Raw genomic sequence first — 22313 nt, 5'->3', positions numbered from 1 at the left:
GTTAACTGCCTGTGACTCTGGTGATGGTGCAGCTTCCTGAGAGTGCTGTTTTGCACCCAGGGCTGTGCATGTTGCAGGGTCATAGGATGTGTACCCGGTCTGGCCTGAGAGTGCTGACCCCTTCCGTGTTTTGTGCATACATATATATATATCTCAATAAACGGTGGCTTGCGCTCGCTGGTCTTTTTAAAAACGTGCCTTTATTGTAACGTTTCGGGGGACAGTATCCCCTTCCTCAGACAGTGAAACACAGTGAACTGAACACATTTTAAGCATCACACAGCCAATAGAAACAATCTCCACCCCCTAATTATACCCAAAAAGAGCGCCCAAATAGTAGTCGTCATAGTGACACAAAAACAGAAATTAAACACCCACATTTCCTCACATAAATCTGGAGGTCAGAAATGTAAACATATATCATAACAACAGAAACCAATAGAGAATAAAATCATTACATGTGGAAGTGAAAACATAGCCAGAGATCGCAAACGCAGCCTACAGCTACAATAAACACAATCAACAATCACATATTAGGAAGTCTATAATCAGCTAGAGGAATATGGAATCAGAACACAGGCATACAAGCTGCACAATCAAGTATAATTAAAGGCACCGCATACAAGCGGCTTGAAAATACACACAAATAGTGCAACACTACATATTATGCATGAAATCATGGGACAACTACAGGACACCAATACTTATCGTAAACGGAATGGGGTTCCAACTGCCACATTTCAGAAATTGATTTCTGCTGCAATTGACAGATGACTTAGAGTGGATGGCTCGAGAAAGAAACTGCTTCCTTGTTAAAGGTTGCATATCCAATTTGTCCAATTTTGTACACATTACCAAAGGCGCACAAGAACATTTGACGACCTATTGTGTCTGCCAGGGGTTCCTGCACATCTAAGTTGTCAATTTATGTTGATTATTATCTCCAACCCTGTGTGAGGCAAATTACATCCTTTCTGAGGGATTCCTCTCAACTACTTGATCTTCTGAAACCACTTATGATTGAAGAAAACTGGTTGCTGCTTACTGCAGACGTCGCAAGTCTCTATACTATCATACCACACGAGGATGGTAAAGCTTGTGTTCGTGACTCTGTAAAGCTTGTGTTCGTGACTCTCTGAATAAACATCCGTTTGTAGGGCCACCTGTTGACAACCTCATAGAGCTCCTAGATCTGAGCCTTACCTTGAACTATTTCCGCTTTGAAATATTGTTTTATCAACAGGTCATGGGTACGGCGAAGGGATCAAATGTGGTCTGTCTCTGGCCAACCTCTACATGGAGCAATACGAGTGTGTAACTGAGGATCTACGAGAAAAAAGAGGTAGCCTTCTACCGAAGATACATTGACTACCTGTTCATCATATGGACAGGGTCTAAAGACGACCTCACTTCATGCTTCAGGAATTTTGAACCAATTTGACAGCCCGGTAAAGTTCAAGATCAACTACCACCAGGAGTTTGTGGATTTTCTTGATTTGAGAATATATAAGGTCGGGAATAAATTGGGTACTACTCTCTATCAGAAACCCACCCATCGAAATTCACTCCTTCGCACTACCAGTTGCCACCCTGGGGCTTTTTCTTACAGGCCATTCAGCAAGCACAATTAACAAGAGTTGTTCGATTATTAGGGTCGCTGTTATTTCTAATAACTCTTGTTAATTGTGTTTGAGCTATGAGCAACAAATTCTTAGAGGATACCATCCGAGGATCATTGGACAAGCATTAGAGAACTGTATGGGATCTGAGCAGATACGGCCCAGAAAAGAGGCGTCTAATAGCTCACGTATGACCTTTACCACAAAGTATTCTCCCGACTCAAGATTGGCTGGAATGAGCAATCACTGGCACATCCTGCAGGATGATCCCAACTTACCACTCTCTAAATGGCCTCCACCTCGAGTAGGTTATAAAAGGAATACAAGTTTAAGGACCTGATTATGAAGACTGACCCCACCCACTGCTACCTGGACACAACCTGGTTACAACCCAAAAAGATGGGGTGTTATCGATGTACAGGTTGTACTACGTGCAACTCAATGCTTCTGGGGGCTACGTTTGGACATCCACATAAAAAGAAGAAATACATCATCAGCCACTGCTTGACCTGTACAATGAAATACGTTGTATACCTGCTGTGCTGTAGTTGTGCCAAGTTCTACGTGGGTAAAACTACTGATGACGCCCATACAAGAATGGCGAACCATAGATCTGCGATTAGAGCTGCCATCAAAAACAAGAAGAGCGAACAACCAGTCACAAGACATTTTATGGAAGTTGGCCATTATTCAACAGACCTCCAATTTGTCTTGATTGACCACGTGCCCCCCTTGAGACATGGTGGCCATAGGAACAGGATCCTCCTTCAGGTTGAAGCTAGATGGACATACCGTTTGAACACCATACAGCCGCATGGACTAAATACCATGTTAGATTGGCATTGTTTTCTTTAACCCCTTAACGACACATGTCGTACAGGGTACGTCGCACACAACCTGTTCTTTAAAGACCAGCGACGTACCCTGTACGACATCAGGGTTTAAAGCGGCTGGAAGCGATCCTGATCGCTTCCAGCCGCTTTCAAGGTATTGCTGTGATGCCTCGACATTGAGGCATCACTGCAATACCTTTTTTCCAAAACTGATGCAGAGAGAGCCACTCTGTGGCCCTCTCTGCACCGGTAGCGATGGGCCCGATCGTTGGTGGGTGGGAGCAGCTACAGGGAGGCGGGTGGGCGGCCCATCGCTACCCGGCATCTGGTTCTTGAATGTGCACGCCGGGTGCCGGGAGCGTGCGTGGGCCTGCAGGGAGCGCGCGCGCGATCGCGTAACAGCCACTGCCACCAATGAATTTATGAATGGGAGAGAGGGAGGGGGGCGAAATAATTTTCAAAAGGATTTGGGGGGGGGGGCAGCTACACTACAGAAAACATTTAATTACATGCAAAAAAACAAAAAAAAAACATTTTTTGGAGGCAAATTGAGTACTGGCAGACAGCTGCCAGTACCCAAGATGGCAGCAAATAGGATGTGGGCAAGTGTTATAGAGCTGTTTTGGGGGGATCAGAGAGGTTAGGGGCTAAGGGGGGTCCATCACAGCTAAACAGATATTTTTTTTTTTTTTTTAAATTCATAAAAAAAAAAAAAGCCTTTTATTTTAGTACTGGCAGAGTTTCTGCCAGTACTTAAGATGGCGGGGACAATTGTGGGGTGGGGGAGGGAAAAGAGATGTTTGAGAGGGATCAGGGGGTGGGATCTCTCAGGTGGGAGGCTGATCTCTACACTAAAGCTAAAATTAACCCTGCAAGCTCCCTACAAGCTATCTAATTAACCCCTGCACTGCTGGGCATAATACACGTGTGATGCGCAGCAGCATTTAGCAGCCTTCTAATTACCAAAAAGCAACACAAAAGCCATATATGTCTGCTATTTCTGAACAAAGGAGATCCCAGAGAAGCATTTACAACCATTTATGCCATAATTGCACAAGTTGTTTGTAAATCATTTCAGTGAGAAACCTAAAATTGTAAAAAATTTAACATTTTTTTTTATTTGATCGCATTTGGCGGTGACATGGTGGCATGAAATATACCAAGATGGGCCTAGATCAATACTTGGGGTTGTCTACTACACTACACTACACTAAAGCTAAAATTAACCCTAGAAGCTCCCTACATGCTCCCTAATTAACCCCTTCACTGCTGGGCATAATACATGTGTGGTGCGCAGTGGCATTTAGCGGCCTTCTAATTACCAAAAAGTAATGCCAAAGCCATATAAGTCTGCTATTTATGAACAAAGGGGATCCCAGAGAAGCGTTTACAACCATTTATGCCATAATTGCACAAGTTGTTTGCAAATAATTTCAGTGAGAAACCTAAAGTTTGTGAAAAAAATTATGAAAAAGTGAATTTTTTCTTTATTTGATCTCATTTGGCGGTGAAATGGTGGCATGAAATATACCAAAATGGGCCTAGATCATTACTTTGGGATGTCTTCTAAAAAATATATATATACATGTCAAGGGATATTCAGGGATTCCTGAAAAATATCAGTGTCCCAATGTAACTAGCGCTAATTTTGAAAAAAAGTGGTTTGGAAATAGCAAAGTGCTACTTGTACTTATTGCCCTATAACTTGCGAAAAACGCAAAGAACATGTAAATATTGGGTATTTCTAAACTCAGGACAAAATTTAGAAACTATTTAGCATGGGTGTTTTTTGGTGGTTGTAGATGTGTAACAGATTTTGGGGGTCAAAGTTAGAAAAAGTGTGTTTTTTTCCATTTTTTTCCTCATATTTTATAAAAAACATTTTATAGTAAATTATAAGATATGATGAAAATAATGGTATCTTTAGAAAGTCCATTTAATCGCGAGAAAAACAGTATATAATATGTGTGGGTACAGTAAATTAGTAAGAGGAAAATTACAGCTAAACACAAACACCGCAGAAATGTAAAAATAGCCCTGGTCCTTAAGGGAAAGAAATTGAAAAATGGCCGTGTCCTTAAGGGGTTAATGAGGGTGTCCATGGATTTATTTGATCTCTTAGTTTGAGAGCCTTCAATTTTTGAGAGCCTCCAGTTTTTCCAAAGCCTCTAATGGTTTGAGAGCCTTTTAATTTTTCAGTTTTTTGATCAACCATTATTTTTTGAGAACCCACAATCCTTTGAGAGACCATGATCTGTTCCATCCCCTTAGGATTAGCATCCTAGTAGTCATCCCCTATATCCATTGAATCCGTTTCATGGTACACTATATGATCATCTTTTTGAGAGTCTACTGGCACTGTTATGTAACCTTTTTTTTCTCCCTATACTCATTGTTTGTTTGTACCATGGTTGTATACATATGTAGTTTTCTTTAGTTCTTTGCTATGTTATTATTTCCATTTTTTCCCCATCTTTTTTCAAATGTATTCTAAGGTGGCAACATAAACTTTTGCTATCATTTGGCCTATGAATTTGTTTACAAACATTTTTTATATAGATTTTTTTTAAAAAATATTTATTAACTTTTTATGAATTTTTTCTCTAATTGTTTGTTGTTTGCACTTTAAATCAATATATGGACACCAGTGTTATGGATCTATGGCCATTCCCCAAGCGCTGGTTTACAATCCTGACACCTCCTTGGTATGATCTACCTAGGTATGCGCTATTCCCTTAGTGTAGGTTGATTTGGTGTTCTCTTGGCTGTGCTAATACCACCCAAGTCATTTCCCATTTTTTTTGTCCCCTGAGTTATAATCCCTTCGCAACCAGGTTTTGCATAATATGTAGTGTTGCACTATTCGTGTGTATTTTCAAGCTGCTTGTATGCAGTGCCTTCGCTCTGATTCCATATTCCTCTAGCTGATTGTAGACTTGCTAATATGCGATTGTTGATTGTGTTTATTGTAGCTGTAGGCTGCGTTTGCGATCTCTGGCTATGTTTTCACTTCCACATGTAATTATTTTATTCTCTATTGGTTTCTGTTATGATATATGTTTACATTTCTGTCCTCCAGATTGATGTGAGGAAATGTGGGTGTTTAATTTCTGTGTCTATTTGTGTCACTATGACTACTATTTGTGCGCTCTTTTTGGGTCTAATTAGGGGGTGGGCTTTGTTTCTATTATTTGTGTTATGCTTAAATGTTTTCAGTTCACTGTGTTTCACTGTCTGAGAAATGGGATACAGTCCACAAAACGTTACAATAAAGGCACGTTTTTGAAAAGACTAGTGAGTGCAAGCCACCATTTTATTGATATATTTTTTTTTTGTCTGCATGCACCCTGGCAAGTTGTCCTATGAAGTGAGAAGTGCGCTCCATCTGTTAAACTATATATATATATATATATATATATATATATAACACACAGAGAAAACCCAGCACTCACTTACAAGCTCTCAGCTAAGATTTAAAAGCAAAAATGGAAAGGTTAGTCACCGCATCTGGCCAAATGGGACAAGCCCAGGTACCTCGTCAAAGTCCTTTCCAATACCTGGGACCCTAAAACAGCCACACAATGCAAGCTTTCAAATCCAAACAAACTGGGAACAAGGGAAGGGTGCACAGGAATATGTAATCACCCTAGACATATACAAAACACGGAAGGCAACTGCACTCTCATACTGGACCGGGTACACATCCCATGACCCTGCAACATGCTCAGCCCTGGGTGCCACTGGCACTCACAGGAAGCTGTGCTGCTCCCAGAGTCGCAGGCAGTTAGCCCCAGGCAGGTCTGGGTGCAAGAACCATAGGGAAAATTACAAACAAATACTACACACAGAGAAAACACAGCACTCACTTACAAGCTCTCAGTGTGTGTGTGTGTGTGTGTATATGTGTGTGTGTGTGTATGTATGTATGTATATATATATATATATATATATATATATATATATATATATATATATATATATACACACATAGTAAAAGGGCTCTATTGGGATGTTAGAAGCAAACTGTTTGATGAAGCACCTGTTACTATGGTTAGTCAAATGTGAATTGTAGAACAAATATTTTACTTAATGATCATATTGAATGCGATATTTAATGAACTGTATAATAGGTTCTATGTCATGGTCCTGTTTCGTTGTATTGACTTTGAAGAACATTATACCCATGATAATGCAAAATGGATGTGCAACATTTTATAGTCAAAACATAATTTTGCACGTGTCTCACATATGAACAATGAGGATATTTAATAGCTGTACTATTTTTTTTTTGATAACTATCTGTGCAAGTTATTGAGACATTGTTTAGGTGATCTCAAGGACATCGATCAAGTCTTTAAACCTTCTATATACCATGTTCAGATTTTCCTATCTTTAAATGGAACATCACTTTCAAGACAAGATACAGCTATACATCATTATGTTGGTTATGACAAGCCTTGGTACAATCAATGCAGGTTGACAGATAGATTAATCACTTTATAATGCAAGATTTGCTCATCTTTTTAATGAGTCATACTTTTCAATACAGTTTGTCACACACAAATCAACTGAATAATACAGAGACTCCATAAATCAATGTTCCCTAATCATAAAGGGGTCCATCTTAAAGTGTTGGAATACAATATTAATTTTTGCATATAGTCTAATTACACCATTGTTTAGAAATCTGTATTCTTAAAATTGAATTGTCTTTCTTTTTCAATTTATCTCGCTGGCAGATTAAAGGAGCCTAATAGCAAATAATGTTTTGATAATTGAATGTGCATTTGTTGTGATGAATATATTAAAAAAAAAAAAAGTAAAAAATAAATAACAAGGTCATGGTTCTGTGTATTTCCTTTGAAATACTTGCTTTAAAATTCCCTAAATCTGCCAGTTCTAGGTTCCAGTTTATTAGAAGGATTGCACTTAGTCACATCTTGTTGCTGAAAGGCCTCCTGTAGCTTAGGAGAAATGTTGTGGAGTTAAAGAAGACACACAATGTAGACACTCGTAGATAGGGAATTAGATGGGCGACAGAAGTAAATGTGCTGGAAGGAAACAACATGAAACCAGCAGGATAAAATGGTGAATCATCCTTCTCTTTTCATACACAGTTTGTAGCTAACTAGCAAATAAGGTATAGGGCAGTAACAGAGCACAGGCAAGTCCTTCATTGTACACAAGTCTAAAGGTCTGTGGTCTTCAGTGGTCTCTCAATCAACCAATACATGCAGTGAATATAAGAGTGGCATTTAAAATGATCTACAGGTATTCATTTCTTTGTCAGATTGCCCATCTGTTTTCTGTCCTTCATATTTTTTTCTGCTTTTAGTTCAAAATGAATTTTGGTTTCATTTTTTTTCTTCTCAATGAAATAATAGTATGAACTCTGATATAACTATTTCCTCCTGCTGTCAAATCCTGAAAAATATCTAGGAGACCTTACTAAACAAATTGGTTGTTGGTGGCATTGAAAATATTACATTTGTGTCACAGAATCCTTGTATAAAATCATGTGTGTTTAACTTTTCCTTTGCTTAGTGAATAAAATCTGTCTTTAGATTCTCTGACTTATTAGTAAATTGATTACTTCTTTTGGACAGTGAGTAAGAAAGAGGCAGGGGTAGTATACCTGTGCACCATGTCTGTCCTAATTGCACACATTTTTAAGGTTTAGTTAAAGAGACTTACAGGACAAATTTAAATTACACACTGCTTGCCTGCATGTACCAGGGGAGCCATGTACTCAATAAAAGGTATAATAATGTGATGGCTTTCCTCAGAAGCATGTTTTAGTTTATCTTTGTGTAAGAAAGCTTGGCACACTCTGTTTAACATATTTATTTTCAGCTTGTGTTGACTTGATCACATGTCTGTCATGTTTATATTATATATTATAACCTACTACTATCAACTCTTCAAAAATACAGCAGCACTATCCAGGTAATAATCACGTTTCAGGCTCAAATGCCCTTAAAGGGACACTGAACCCAAAAACATTTCTTTAGTGATTCCGATAGAGCATGCAATTTTAAGCAACTTTCTAATTTACTCCTATTATCAATTTTTCTTCATTCTCTTGCTATTTTTATATGAAAAAGAAGGCATCTAAGCTTAGGAGCCAGGCAATTTCTTTCATGTAATTCGCAAGAGTCCATGAGCTAGTGACGTATGGGATATACAATCCTACCAGGAGGGGCAAAGTTTCTCAAACCTCAAAATGCCTTTAAATACACCCCTCACCACACCCACAATTCAGTTTGACAAACTTTGCCTCCTATGGAGGTGGTGAAGTAAGTTTGTGCTAAGATTTCTACGTTGATATGCGCTTCTCAGCATTTTTGAAGCCCATTTCCTCTCAGAGTACAGTGAATGTCAGAGGGACGTGAAGGGAGTATCACCTATTGAATGCAATGGTTTTCCTCACGGGGATCTATTTCATAGGTTCTCTGTTATCGGTCGTAGAGATTCATCTCCTACCTCCCTTTTCAGATCAACGATATACTCTCATATTCCATTACCTCTACTGATAACTGTTTCACTACTGGTTTGGCTATCTGCTATATGTGGATGGGTGTCTTCAGGTAAGTATGTTTTCATTACTTAAGACACTCTCAGCTATGGTTTGGCACTTTATGTATTTATATAAAGTTTTAAATATATGTGTTGTACTTATATTTGCCATGATTCAGGTTTCAGTATATTTCCTTTTGCAGACTGTCAGTTTCATATTTGGGAGATGCATTTTTTTAGAAATTTATTTCTTACCTGGGGTGTAGTCGTCTTTCAATTGACTGTCATTTTTCAAATTCGTGGGCAGAATTAGGCTCGCTAGGGCGTAAAATGCTAAAGTTTATTGCGTCATTCGTTCGTTGCGCAAATTCGTCATATCCGGCGTCTTAGTTGACACCGGGTCCTTTCACAAGGTTGCGTCATCTATGACGCGAGTGTGTCGTTTCCGGACGTTTTTGGCGCCAAAATTTTTTTTCTTTTTGTTGTGCGTCATACTTGGCGCCAAATATTTTCATTAATTTAGACCCCATTTCTATTTGCCTCTTTCCTTTTTTCTATGTCAAAGGGCTATTCTGTTTGCATTTTTTCCCATTCCTGAAACTGCCATATAAGGAAATTGATAATTTTGCTTTATATGTTGTTTTTTTCTCTTACATTTTCAAGATGTCTCAATCTGATCCTGTCTCAGAATTCACTGTTGGATCCCTGCTGCCTAATAACAGTTCTACCAAAGCTAAGTGCATTTGTTGTAAACTTGTGGAGATTATATCTCCAGCTGTGGTTTGTAATAGTTGTCATGATAAACTTTTACGTGCATAAAATGTATCCATCATTAATAGTTCATTACCTGTTGCTGTTCCCTCAACATCTAATGCACAAGATATACCTGTAAATTTAAAAGAATTTATTTCTGTTTCTATTCAGAAGGCTTTGTCTGCCATTCCGCCTTCTAATAAACATAAAAGGTCTTTTAAAACTTCTCATAAGGTTGATGAAATTTCAAATGACCAGCAACATACTGAATTATCCTTCTCTGTTGAGGATCTGTCTGATTCGGAAGATCCTGCCTCAGATATTGACACTGATAAATCCTTTTATTTATTTAAATTGGAGTATATTGTTTTTTTGTTAAAAGAAGTGTTAATTACATTGTATATGGAGGAAATTCTGTTTATAAAACTCCTGTGGTTATTCCAGAGGTTTTTCCAGTTCCTGATGCTATTTCTGATATGATTTCAAAGGAATGGAATAAGCCTGGTGCTTCTTTTATTCCTTCTTCGGTTTTAAAAAAAATTGTATCCTTTGCCAGAAGTTAGATTGGAGTTTTGGGAAAAGATCCCCAAAGTTGATGGGGCTATCTCTACTCTTGCTAAACGTACTACTATTCCTACGGAAGATAGTACTTCTTGTAAAGATCCTTTAGATAGGAAACTTGAATCTTATCTAAGGAAAGCTTATTTATATTCAGGTCATCTTCTTAGGCCTGCAATTTCTTTGATGTTGCGGCTGCTTCAACTTTTTGGTTGGATACTTTAGCGCAACAAGTATCGGATCATGATTTGTCAAGCATTGTTAAGTTGATTCAATATGCTAATAATTTAATTTGTGATGAAATTGGATTCAATAATTTCAACTGTTACTGGGGGAAGGGAGTTTTTTTGCCTCAGGATAAAAAACCTAAGGGTAAATCTAAAGCTTTTAACCGTTTTTGTTCCTTTCGACAAAATAAGAAACAGAAACCTAATCCTCCCCCCAAGGAATCTGCTTACAATTGGAAGCCTTCTTCAAATTGGAACAAATCCAAGCCATTTAAAGGGACAGTCTAGGCCAAAATAAACTTTCATGATTCAGATAGAGCATGTAATTTTAAACAATTTTCCAGTTTACTTTTATCACCAATTTTGCTTTGTTCTCTTGGTATTCTTCATTGAAAGCTTAACCTAGGAGGTTCATATGCTAATTTCTTAGACCTTGAAGGCCACCTCTTTTCAGAATGCATTTTAACAGTTTTTCACCACTAGAGGGTGTTAGTTTACGTATTTCATATAGATAACTTCACGTGCACGAGCACAGGGTTATCTGGGAGCAGGCACTGATTGGCTGAACTGCAAGTCTGTCAAAAGAACTGAAAAAAGGGGCAGTTTGCAGAGGCTAACACAGAGGTTAACTAACACAGAGGTTAAAAGTATATTATTATAACTGTGTTAGTTATGCAAAACTGGGGAATGGGTAATAAAGGGATTATCTATCTTTTAAAACAATACAAATTCTAGTGTAGACTGTCCCTTTAAGCCCCCAAGTCCGCATGAAGGTGCGGCCCTCATTCCAGCTCAGCTGGTAGGGGGCAGATTAAAAATGTTCAAAGATGTTTAGATCAATTCGGTCCAAAATCATTGGATTCAGAATATTGTCTCTCAGGGGTACAGAATAGGATTCAGAGTAAGACTGCCTGTGAGAAGATTTTTTTCTCTCACGCATCCCGGTAAACCCAGTAAAGGCTCAGGCTTTTCTGAAGTGTGTTTCAGACCTGGAGTTATCAGGGGTAATCATGCCAGTTCCGTTTCAGGAACAGGGTCTGGGGTTTTAGTCAAATCTATTCATTGTCCCAAAGAAAGAAAATTCATTCAGACCAGTTTTGGATCTAAAGATTTTGAATCGATATGTAAGAGTACCAACTTTCAAAATGGTGACTATAAGGACTGTTCTGCCTTTTGTTCAGCAAGGGCATTATATGTCCACAATAGACTTACAGGATGCATATCTTCATATTCCGATTCATCCAGATCAATATCAGTTCCTGAGATTCTCTTTTCTAGACAAGCATTACCAATTTGTTGCTCTTCCATTTTGGCCTAGCTACAGCTCCAAGAATCTTTTCAAGGGTACTAGGTGCCCTACTCTCTGTAATCAGAGAGCGGGGTATTGCTGTATTTCCTTATGTGGACTATGTCTTGGTACTCGCTCAGTCTTTACGTTCTGCAGAATCTCACACGAATCAACTAGTGTTGTTTCTTTGAAGACATAGTTGGAGGTTCAATTTGCCAAAAAGTTCTTTGATTCCTTAGACAAGGGTAACCTTTTTAGGTTTCCAGATAGATTCAGTGTCCATGACTTTGTCTCTAACAGACAAGAGACTTGGTTGCAGCCTGTCGGTACCTTCAGTCTGTCATTCCCTTCAGTAGCTATGTGCATGGAAGTTTTAGGTCTCATGACTGCAGCGTCGGACGCGATCCCCTTTGCTCGTTTTCATATGAGACCTCTCCAGCTTTGTATGCTGTACCAATGGTGCAGGGATTATACAGGGATATCACAATTAATATCCTTAAATCCCAATGTTTGACTTTCTCTGACTTGGTGGTTAGATCACCATCGTATAAATCTAGGGGCCTCTTTCGTTCATCTAACCTGGAATGTGATCACAACAGATGCAAGTCTTTCAGGTTGGGGAGCTGTTTGGGGATCTCTGACAGCACAAGGAGTTTGGAAATCTCAAGAGGCGAGCTTACCAGTCAATATTTTGGAACTCCGTGCTGTTCTCAGAGCTCTTCAATTTTGGCCTTTGTTGAAGAGAGAACCGTTCATTTGTTTTCAGACAGACAATGTCACAACTGTGGCATATGTCAATCATCAGGGTGGGACTCACAGTCCTAAAGCTATGAAAGAAGTATCTCGGATACTTGCTTGGGCGGAATCCAGCTCCTGTCTAATTTCTGAGGTTCATATCCCAGGTATAGACAATTGGGAAGTGGATTACCTCAGTCGTCAGACTTTACATCCGGGAGAATGGTCTCTTCACCCAGATGTGTTTTCTCAAATTGTTCAGATGTGGGGGCTTCCAGAAATAGATCTGATGGCATCTCATCTGATCAGAAATCTTGTCCAGGGATCCTCAGGGGGGAAGCAGTGGATGCATTGACACTTCCTTGGTGTTATCAACCTGCTTATATTTTCCCGCCTTTAGTTCTTCTTCCAAGAGTGATCTCCAAGATCATCATGGAGCAATCGTTTGTGCTGCTGGTAGCTCCAGCATGGCCTCACAGGTTTTGGTATGTGGATCTTGTTCGGATGTCCAGTTGCCAACCTTGGCCACTTCCACTAAGGCCAGACCTTCTATCTCAAGGTCCGTTTTTCCATCAGGATCTCAATTAAATTTGAAGGTATGGAGATTGTACGCTTAGTACTTAGTCATAGAGGTTTCTCTGACTCAGTGATTAATACTATGTTGCAGGCTCGTAAATATGTTTCTAGAAAGATTTATTATCGAGTTTGGAAGACTTGCATTTCATGGTGTTCTCATAAATTCTCTTGGCATTCTTTTAGAATTCCTAGAAGTTTACAGTTTCTTCAGGGTGGTTTGGATAAAGGTTTGTCTGCAAGTTCCTTGAAAGGACAAATATCTGCTCTTTCTGTTTTATTTCACAGAAAGATTGCTAAACTTCCTGATATTCATTGTTTTGTGCAGGCTTTGGTTCGTATCAAGCCTGTCATTAAATCAATCTCTCCTCCTTGGAGTCTTAATTTAGTTTTGAAGGCTTTACAGGCTCCTCCGTTTGAGCCTATGCATTATTTGGACATTAAACTACTTTCTTGGAAAGTGTTGTTTCTTTTGGCCATCTCTTCTGCTAGAAGAGTTTCTGAATTATCCGCTCTCTTGTGAATCTCCTTTTCTGATTTTTCATCAGGATAAGGTGGTTTCGCAGACTTCATTTAAATTCTTACCTAAGGTTGTGAATTCTTACAACATTAATAGAGAAATTGTTGTTCCTTACTTGTGTCCTAATCCTAAGAATTCTTTAGAGAGATCCTTACATTCTTTGGATGTGGTAAGAGCTTTGAAATATTATGTTGAAGCTACTAAAGATTTCAGGAAGACTGTTATTTTCTGGTTCTAGGAAAGGTCAGAAGGCTTCTTCTGTTTCCTTGGCTTCGTGGTTAAAGTTATTGATTCATCAAGCTTATTTTGAGTCGGGTCAAGCCCCGCCTCAGAGAATTACAGCTCATTCTACTAGAATGAAGCTTCAGTTGATCAGATTTGCAAAGCAGCAACTTGGTCTTCTTTGCATACATTTACTAAATTCTACCGTTTTGATGTATTTGCTTCTTCGGAAGCAGTTTTTGGTAGAAAAGTTCTTCAGGCAGCTGTTTCAGTTTGATTCTTCTGCTTTTGATTTAAGTTTTTTCCTTTCATTTATGAGATTAAACTTATATTTTTGGGTTGTAGATTAATTTTTTCAGTGGAAAATGTCTGTTTTTATTTTTTTATCCCTCCCTCTCTAGTGACTCTTGCATGGAGTTCCACATCTTGGGTATTGCTATCCCATACGTCACTAGCTCATGGACTCTTGCCAATTACATGAAAGAAAACATAATTTTTGTAAGAACTTACCTGATAAATTCATTTCTTTCATATTGGCAAGAGTCCATGAGGCCCACCCTTTTTTTTTATGGTGGTTATAATTTTTTGTATAAAGCACAATTATTTCCAAATTCCTTTGTTGATGCTTTTTACTCCTTTCTTTATCACCCCACTACTTGGCTATAAGTTAAACTGAATTGTGGGTGTGGTGAGGGCTGTATTTATAGGCATTTTGAGGTTTGGGAAACTTTGCCCCTCCTGGTAGGATTGTATATCCCATACGTCACTAGGTCATGGACTCTTGCCAATATGAAAGAAATTAATTTATCAGGTAAGTTCTTACATAAATTATGTTTTTTGGTACAGACCCTGGACAGCACTTGTTGATTGGTGGGTGAATTTATCCACCAATCGGCAATAACAACCCAGGTTGTTCATCAAAAATGGGCTGGCTTCTTAGCTTCATTCTTGCTTTTCAAATAAAGACCAAGAGAATCAATAAAATTTGATAATAGGAGTATATTAGAAAGTTGCTTAAATTTGCATGCTCTATCTGAATCGCTAAAGATTTTTATTGGGTTCAGTGTCCCTTTAATTATATGGCCACATAGCAGGATTCATACATTTCTTATACTCATCACCACAGGTGTATTCAGTTACAAATCAACCTATTCTTTGTCATTCTAATCCTTATACTTTTATAGTGACACCTAGTGGTGTAATATTATTAATGCACATTTAAAACAAAAATCATTATTCACATAGCAACTCATGACTACCAAATATACAGACTAAAGATATACATCAACGGTTTGTTCATATAAACATTGCGTAACTAATTACCTTTTCAAAAGACTTAACATAGGGTTATATGAAAAGATTAAAGTCTAGCTTACGATTCATACCTTTTGGATACATAGAATCAAGTACTATCTTTCTTATGGTACTATGTATACTAAAGTATTAAAATGATCTAAAACTACCTTTTAGTTTATTAGCTTTATGTAAATATTGCCTTCATGTCATCCATTTCCTCTCCAAGCTGTCACATTTTACAGATGCCAGTATACAACTATTATAAATTATATTGCAAAATCTATATTAAAAAGAATACATGAGCCTTGCTTTGTTTTCCAGCAAACATTTTTTATTGTCCTATGTTTGTTTTTTTATGTTGGTTTGTCAATGACTTGTCATAGAATAAAATGCAGCCCGAGTGTCTTTATTTAGTAGAAATGCAAAGTATATTTAGCCATAGCTACAGGAGTTATAGAGACAATGTTAGATTTTGTAAAGAATCTTTTAAACTGGATAGAAAGTAGAGTTTAATTGTAAGCGCTGACCTCTCTATTCCATTTCCCCAGAGAAACAAAAAACTAGTAAAAAGATGCATACAGATAGAGGATTTCTCATAAACAAGGCAAAATGAAGCCTGAAAGTATTGTTTCCAGCAACTGAATGTTAATCAGTTTCAATTTGCATGTTTACACCGCTCACACAAGAGAGGTCTAAGTTATTCTTGCTAATCCGTATACCCCACATATTCTCACTATGCATTTTTCAACTTTGGTTTTTCAATATTTTAAAGTTAATACCTTTCAGCTGTTGATGTGTAATCTTGCTGAATTTGTGACTAACATGGCTTATAAATATTGAGTGCTGTGCACGTAAATTAACTGAAACGTGTTTGTGCTTATGAGCTGTGCAGTTGTAATACAATTTTTTTAAATTCTATATCCGTGATAGCCAACTTCCTTACATATGGGGGGGGGGGGTGCAGATCAGTATTTTTGAAGCTTTAAGGGTCGCAGATAAATATTTTTGAATCCTTAAACTGACAGTCAAGTAAAAAAATGATCTATCATGATTTAGGGCATGCAATTTTAAAACAACTTTCCAATTTACTTTTTTCATCACATTTGCTTTGTTCTTTGGTATTCTTTATTTAAAGCTAAACCTAGGTAGGCTCATAAACTGATTTCTAAGCCCTTGAAGTCCGCCTCTTATCTCAGTGCATTTTGACAGTTTTTCACTGCTAGACTGCACTAGTTCATGTGTGCCATAGATAACATGCTAATGCACTGATTGGCTAAAATGCATGTGTGTCAAAAGAACGGAAATAAGGGGGCAGTTTGCAGAGGCTTAGATACAAGGTAATCACAGAGGTAAAAAGTGTATTATTATAATATTATGCAAAACTGGGGAATGGATAATAAAGGGATTATCTATCTTTTTAAACAATACAAATTTTCCAGTTGAATATCCCTTTAAGGGCTGCATATAAATTTATGGTTACGCACAGATGATAAAATATTTCCTAAAAATGCCTAGTGGTATAGGACCTGATTTAGGTAACATTGCAGGCTATCTATCCTTTATCTGCTTTTGAGTTGTGTTCACATTGTCCACCACCAGAATTCTACAAAGCGCACATTTTTAAATCAACTTTTTCTTGTGGCTGGGAAAAAGCTAAACTAATAATATGTGCCATAGTTTTTATAGAGGCATCAAAAACTAGTGCAAAGGGCCTCCATCCTTATTCTATATTTTTGATATTGATAGAGAATACAATGTACTGTGTGTACCACAACTTGACTGTCACATATTAATGTCATTGTTTGTATGACCTGTCCAGCTTGTGTCTGCACAGTAATGATTTGCATCATATCATTTAAAAATAGTGCAGTTTTACAGTGGGAAGTCTCTCCAACAATTAAATGCAGTTGGATGCTAGATTTGATTATGCAATTGTGTTAGTTATATGTAAACATATGCATCATATACAAACATACATATAAACAGGGGTGGAAAAATATCACTATAGTTTACTAGTTATGGGTTATAAGTTAGTGACCCAGACTGAAAAAGTTACATGTCCACTCAGTGTTAAAGACGGGAAAAATTCAGCTGCAATTTCTTACTCATCCAGAACTAGTGGAAACATTTTAATGTTCAGATTAACATTATAGCAAAGGTAGGTTAACACAATAAAAAGTGCATTGTACATTATACATAATTTAAACATTTAAAGGGATATAAAACTCATTTCATATACATTCTCAAGAGGACTATTTCCTGCCATTTAGTGCGCCAGATGTGTCTCCAGATGTCTACCTAGGTATCTCTTCAACACAAAATATCATGGGAACAAAGAAAAATAAAATTGGAAACTTTTTTTTTTAAAAGAATCACAAAAGAGAACTTTTGGGTTACATATTTAAAAAAACCTTTAGTTTTAGGAAACTTTCAAAGGCTTAGAATAGAATCCCTTACCCTTTTCTTTAAAAGCAGCAAGGATGATTATTCCCTTATGAAAGATCTTTAAGAGGGGCAGTAAACACCTTGATTTATTTCATTTAATTTGCAAGAGTCCATGAGCTAGTGACGTATGGATATATAATCCTACCAGGAGGGGCAAAGTTTCCCAAACCTCAAAATGCCTATAAATACACCCCTCACCACACCCACAATTCAGTTTTACAAACCTGGCCTCCTATGGAGGTGGTGAAGTAAGTTTGTGCTAAGATTTCTACGTTGATATGCGCAAAATGCCAAACTATATTGCGTTATTTTTGGTGCAAGATTTTTTTTGGTGCAAAGTTACGTTCGATGACGCAAATTTATCATTTCCGGCGTCTTTGTCGACGCTGAGTCCTTTCACAAGGTTGCGTCTTCATTGACGCGAGTGTCATTTCCGGATGTTCTTAGCGCCAAAATTTTTTCTCTTTTTGTGCGTCATACTTGGTGCCAAATATTTTCATTATTTTAAACCCCATTTCTATATGCCTCTTGCCTTTTCTCTCTTTCAGAGGGCTATGCTGTTTGCCTTTTTTCCCATTCCTGAAACTGACATATAAGGAAATTGATAATTTTGCTTTATATGTTTTTTTTTTCTCTTACATTTGCAAGATGTCTCAATCTGATCCTGTCTCAAATATCACTGTTGGAATCCTGCTGACTGATATCAGTTCTACCAAAGCTAAGTACATTTGTTGTAATCTTGTGGACATTATATCTCCAGCTGTGGTTTGTAATAAGTTGATAAACTTTTACATGCAGAGAATGTGTCCATCAGTTATAGTACATTGCCTTTTGCTGTTCTTTTAACATCTAATGTACAAGATATACCTGTGAATTTATAAGAATGTATTGCTGATTCTATTCAGAAGGCTTTGTCTGCCACCCCGCCTTCTAAAAAATGTAACGGTCTTTTAAAGCTTCTCATAAAGTTGATAAAATTTCAAATGACCAACAACATACTGAATTATCCTCCTCTGATGAGGATCTTTATGATTCAGAAGATCCTTCCTCAGATATTGACACTGACAAATCTACTTATTTATTTAAATGGAGTACATTTATTCTTTGTTGAAGAAGTGTTGATTATATTGGATATTGAGGAGACTAGTCCTCTTGATATTAAAACTAGTAAACGTTTAAATTCTGTTTATAAACCTCCTGTGGTAATTCCAGAGGTTTTTCCAGTTCCTGATGTTATTTCTGATATGATTTCTAAGGAATGGAATAGGCCTGGTACTTCTTTTATTCCTTCTTCAAGGTTTTAAAAAAAATTGTATACTTTGCCAGCAGTTAGATTGAAGAAAAGATACCCAAAGTTGATGGGGCTATCTCTACTCTTGCTAATCGTACTACTATTCCAACGGAATATAGTACTTCTTTTAAAGATCCTTTAGATAGGAAACTTGAATCTTATCTAAAGAAAGCTTATTTATTTTCAGGTCTTCTTCTTAGGCCTGCAATTTCTTTGGCTGATGTTGCAGCTGCTTCAACTTTTTTGTTGGAAACTTTAGCACAACAAGTAATACATTTATTGTAATAAATTATTTGGTTTACAGTTGGATTCAATAATTTCAACTGTCACTGGGGGGAAGGGAGTTTTTTTGCCTCAGAATAAAGATCTAAGGGTAAATCTAAAGCATCTAACCGTTTTCATTCTTAAATAAGGAACAGAAACCTAATTCTTCCCCCAAGGAATCTGTTTCTAATTGGAAACCTTCTTCAAATTGGAATAAATCCAAGCCATTTAGAGATCAAAATCAGCCCCCAAGTCCGCATGAAGGTGCGGCCCTTTTTCCAGCTCAGCTGGTAGGGGGCAGATTAAGATTTTTCAAAGATGTTTGGATCAATTCGGTCCAAAATCATTGGATTCAGAATATTGTCTCTCAGGGGTACAGAATTGGATTCAGAGTAAGACCGCCTGTGAGAAGATTTTTTTTCTCACACATTCTAGCAAACCCAGTAAAGGCTCAGGCTTCAGACCTGGAGTTATCTGGGGTAATCATGCCATGATAAGCATTACCAATTTGTTGCTCTTCCTTTTTGGCCTAGCGACAGCTCTAAGAATCTCAACAGATGCGAGTCTTTCAGGTTGGGGAGCTGTTTGGGGATCTTTGACAGCATAAGGGGTTTGGAAATCTCAAGAGGCGAGATTACCAATAAATATTTTGGAACTCTGTGCGATTCTCAGGGCTCTTCAGTTTTGGCCTCTGTTGAAGAGAGAACCGTTCATTTGTTTTCAGACAGACAATATCACAACTGTGACATATGTCAATCATCAGGGTGGGACTCACAGTCCTCAAATTATGAAAGAAGTATCTTGGATACTTGTTTTGGCAGAATACAGCTCCTGTCTAATTTCTGCAGTTCATATTCCAGGTATAGACAATTGGGAAGCGGATTACCTCAGTCGTCAGTCTTTACAACCGGTAGAATGGTCTCTCCACCCAGATGTGTTTTTTCAAGTTGTTCAGATGTGGGGGCTTCCAGATCTGATGGCATCTCATCTAAACAAGAAACTTCCCAGGTACCTGTCCAGGTCCAGGGATCCTCAGGGGGAAGCAGTGGATGTGTTGACACTTCCTTGGTGTTATCAACCGGCTTATATTTTCCTGCCTCTAGTTCTTCTTCCAAGAGTGATCTCCAAAATCATCATGGAGCAATCGTTTGTGCTGCTGGTGGCTCCAGCATGGCCTCACAGGTTTTGGTATGTGGATCTTGTTTGGATGTCCAGTTGCCAACCTTGGCCACTTCCATTAAGGCCAGACTTTCTATCTCAAGGTCCGTTTTTCCATCAGGATCTCAAATCATTAAATTTAAAGGTATGGAAATTGAACGCTTAGTGCTTAGTCATAGAGGTTTTTCTGACTCCGTGATTACTACTGTGTTGCAGGCTCGTAAATCTGTTTCTAGAAAGATTTATTATCGAGTTTGGAAGACCTATATTTCATGGTGTTTTCATAAATTCTTTTGGCATTCTTTTAGAATTCCTAGAATTTTACAGTTTCTTCAGGATGGTTTGGATAAAGGTTTGTCTGCAAGTTCCTTGAAAGGACAAATCTCTGCTCTTTCTTTTTTATTTCACAGAAATATTGCTAAACTTCCTGATATTCATTGTTTTGTGCAGGCTTTGGTTCGTATCAAGCCTGTCATTAAATCAATCTCTCCTCCTTGGAGTTTTGAAGGCTTTCCAGGCTCCTCCGTTTGAGTCTATGTATTCTTTGGACATTAAACTACTTTCTTGGAAAGTGTTGTTTCTTTTTGCCATCTCTTCTGCTAGAAGAGTTTCTGAATTATCCGCTTTCTCTTGTGATTCTCCTTTTCTGATTTTTCATCAGGATAAGGCTGTTTTGCGGACTTCATTTAAATTCTTACCTAAGGTTGTGAATTCTAACAACATTAATGGAGAAATTGTTGTTCCTTCCTTGTGTCCTAATTCTAAGAATTCTTTGGAGATATCTTTACAGTCTTTGGATGTGGTGAGAGCTCTAAAATATTATGTTGAAACTACTAAAGATTTCAGGAAGACTTCTAGTCTATTTGTTATCTTTTCTGGTTCTAGGAAAGGTCAGAAGGTTTCTGCTGTTTCTTTGGTTTCGTGGTTAAAGCTTATGATTCATCAAGCCTATTTGGAGTCGGGTAAAGCCCCGCCTCAGAGAATTACAGCTCATTCTACTAGATCAGTTTCCACTTCCAGGGCTTTTAAGAAGGAAGCTTCAGTTGATCAGATTTGCAAAGCTGCTACTTGGTCTTCTTTGCATACATTTACTAAATTCTACCATTTCGATGAATTTGCTTCTTCAGAAGCAGTTTTTGGTAGAAAAGGTCTTCAGGCAGCTGTTTCAGTTTGATTCTTCTGCTTTTGATTTAAGTTTTTTCCCTTTCATTTATGAGCATAAACTTATATTTTGGGTTGTGGATTAATTTTTTCAGCGGAAAATGGCTGTTTTTATTTTTATCCCTCCCTCTCTAGTGACTCTTGCGTGGAGTTCCACATCTTGGGTATTGCTATCCCATACGTCACTAGCTCATGGACTCTTGCCAATTACAGGAAAGAAAACATAATTTATGTAAGAACTTAACTGATAAATTCATTTCTTTCATATTGGCAAGAGTCCATGAGGCCCACCCTTTTTTATGGTGGCTATGATTTTTTTGTATAAAGCACAATTATTTCCAAATTCCTTTGTTGATGCTTTATTACTCCTTTTCTTTATCACCCCACTACTTGGCTATTCGTTAAACTGAATTGTGGGTGTGGTGAAGGGTGTATTTATAGGCATTTTGAGGTTTGAGAAACTTTGCCCCTCCTGGTAGGATTGTATATCCCATACATCACTAGCTCATGGACTCTTGCCAATATGAAAGAAATTAATTTATCAGGTAAGTTCTTACATAAATTATGTTTTTTGCCACAAATATATTGCATGCCATGAAATATGAATATAATAATGTTATATTCTGAATCTGCTGGGCCTGCTGCAAGAAACAATATATAATTTGTGTGGGTCACTCACTGTAAGTTGACTTACAATACCGTTTAAATATAGGTAGCAAATAAGCTGAAAATTGGCTTAGCACTGGGAAAATGACTTAAGAGCAAAAAGGTTAAGCCAAATATTAAACTTAAATTAGCTAATCCCCCACCCACACCCCCCCAAGTTTGTTGTACAAATTACTATTAAATCAATT

At 37.7% G+C, this 22313-nt stretch overlaps 1 protein-coding gene across 1 annotated transcript in view; it reads left to right on the top strand.

Moving 5' to 3' along the window:
* Positions 1-22313, top strand: part of FBXL17 (F-box and leucine rich repeat protein 17) — a 1296987-nt gene that overhangs the window by 122691 nt on the left and 1151983 nt on the right. The window lies entirely within an intron of this gene.

The sequence above is a fragment of the Bombina bombina genome, chromosome 2 (genome assembly GCF_027579735.1).
Source record: "Bombina bombina isolate aBomBom1 chromosome 2, aBomBom1.pri, whole genome shotgun sequence".
NCBI lineage: Eukaryota > Metazoa > Chordata > Amphibia > Anura > Bombinatoridae > Bombina > Bombina bombina.
The sequence above is the reverse complement of the archived record's forward strand: the minus strand, read 5'-3'. Positions and strand labels throughout refer to the sequence as shown.